The sequence below is a fragment of the Arachis duranensis genome, unplaced genomic scaffold (genome assembly GCF_000817695.3).
Source record: "Arachis duranensis cultivar V14167 unplaced genomic scaffold, aradu.V14167.gnm2.J7QH unplaced_Scaffold_13647, whole genome shotgun sequence".
Lineage (NCBI taxonomy): Eukaryota > Viridiplantae > Streptophyta > Magnoliopsida > Fabales > Fabaceae > Arachis > Arachis duranensis.
In genome coordinates, this window is record NW_026264002.1 from 65,324 (window position 1) to 67,823 (window position 2,500).

The following is a 2,500-nucleotide window of genomic DNA, read 5'->3' on the forward strand; positions in this document are numbered from 1 at the left end:
TAGGGAAACATTTTCTTGCAGTCACACGTACCGCTTGAAAATGAACTTTCTTAAACTGGCTTTGCAACTACAACTTCCATTAGAACTAGATGGTTGGGAATTGACACTTACACTCCAAGGGCTTACCTTTTTTATGCTATTGGAAGGGCCTAGCATAGTAATAGAATATGAGAAAGAAGAAGGTGACTTCCCAAGTCTCTTGACCATCCTCCAAAAAAAAAAGGTTTGATAAAGTCTTCAATCAGTCAAGGCTATATGAGTCCGACAAGAAGGACTCTTTCTTGGGCTAGATTCCCACACGGCTCTCATCAAGCTGTCTTCCAAGGTAGGTCTATTATGAAAATATTCAGATGAATACTAACCTCATGTTAGGAGAATAGGTTCTTACTATTGACCCTGGCTTTAAGCCTTTGATTTGAATAAGAAGGTCTTCTTTCTGATGGAATGATTCTTGCTTCTAGCTTAGGGAAGCCTGTTTACTTAGACATCTCGAGATGGGGAATTATTAATGTAATTTAGTGGAACCTCTTTTCTGCGGGTGAAGGCACTTTGGGAAACCTTAGCTCCTGGGATTACAGGAGCTATAGATTTGAATTCCCTCTTTCAAGCTTCCGGCAGAGTTAGCAAAGGTACAGACAGTCCGATCTAGCCAGTGAGCCGCATGTCCGCTTTCGATTCAATGTCTTTCTTCACACCCGGCAAACTCTGCAACGGAATGCTGCTATTTCTGAGGGATAGGTTAGGTAGGGTTCAGACGTCCATACGATCGAATGCGGTTCCTGTCAGTGAAAAAAGGGGGCTTAAAAGCGGAGTGGTTATAGGTATTCGATGGCGGTTTCTTCCTTATCCTTTCTAGCCAGTGACATTCCTTCTACAACAAGCGATCCAGTTCCAGTCTATTCATTTCCAGTTGGAGTAGCTTCTCTCTTCTCGTGGTAAGCCCTTTCCTTTTCATGTGTAGCCTAGTCTCTGTGCGTGGATATCTTCTACTATGAAAAGAGCGCATTCGAGGCATGAATCCTCTTCCACTTCAAGGCCCGGTAAGGTATTGAGAAGGGATCGCCTTTTCTCTCCTATAAATCTTCTTTGCACGAGCTTCTGTAAGCCCCGAAACATACTCCAATTACATGTGTTAAGCATCGTGCGTCTTATAGGACCGTGTAAAGCTAGGTCGAGCTTCATAGGAAAGTCCGCTCGGTGGTAGCATGAAATCGGATAACCAAGGTAATCAGACTTGGGATTTGACCCTCAGACATGATAGGTCGACCGCATGTATGAATGAGTCGACATGGCAAGCAAAACTCTGAAACTTTGTAAAAACCCTTTTGTACGTGGCCCTTTCAGGTTCGTTCATAGGAGGTGTAACGCATAAGGGAAAGTACTCTCTGGGCTTGGATACAGTTATTTTATTTATTTACCCGGTTCGGTAAGAAATGCTTTTTTTTAGCAAATAGAAGATTTGAATGCCACATGGGCGGGTTCCATCTGATAGTAGATCCTATCCATACAAGGTCGTGCAAGTCGTCTTTTTCTTCTTTTCTTCCATGATTTTATTCACGAAATCCTATATAGATAGCTTCCCCTACTTTTAAGAGGGAATATTCCACTGACCATGTCACAAAGCAATCGCTGAATTCACTCTTCTGGCTTCTGCCATTGAAGCAATCCCGAGATTTTCAAATATCTAGTTTGAATGCGAGTTCGCCGACTACTGGATTACGCCTACCATCATGCCTCTGATCTACGACCACCCTTTCTTCCAACTTCAAAAGTAAAAGTAATATTTTGAACCCCAACGTTTATGGGCATAGGTTTCGTTTGTCGTTGGGGCAACCCATTAATGTAACGCTTTTCCTTTTTTCGGTTGAACGGCTAGTCTTCGGTTCTCTGGAGTATGTTTGTTCGTACCATTGATCCTATGCGTATTACTTATAGTCAACTGGAGGCTCGACACCTTTATTTGAATAAAGGAACGGAGTCAGAACCGGCTTTTCTCTTCGTGTTCCGCAGGCGCTCAACGTCTAATCACCGTGTCCGCTTGGGCTGGGTATGATGGGTTTCCTTAGTTGGATTGGTCTCTGCTAGGTCATCTAGCCTACAGGTTTCCGCTTCTAGCCTTCCCTTCGACTAGTTGTCTGTCGCCTCTATTCCTTCTCTCCTTTACACGAAACTTCTTAAAAAAAGAATTTCATCTGTTTTTACTATCCAGAACTCTAAAGTTAAGGCAACAACAGCTCCTTCTCTTCCGAGTTGGCATGAAGCCTATTCTGTTGATTCACTGTCCATCTTCGATTTCGATTCGACTGATGCCATACTTTCTTAGTTGATGCATAACCCTCCCCCAATTTAGAATCTAGAGGCATAAAGACTTCTAATTGAAATGAAAGGATATCCCAGATTGCTTTTGATGCTTCTCCTAGCTTAAGAATCCGTAATTGTATGCCATCGGAGGAAGGACATGGGCAGAATCCTCTCTTTCAAGATTCACGGCCTATTTTAG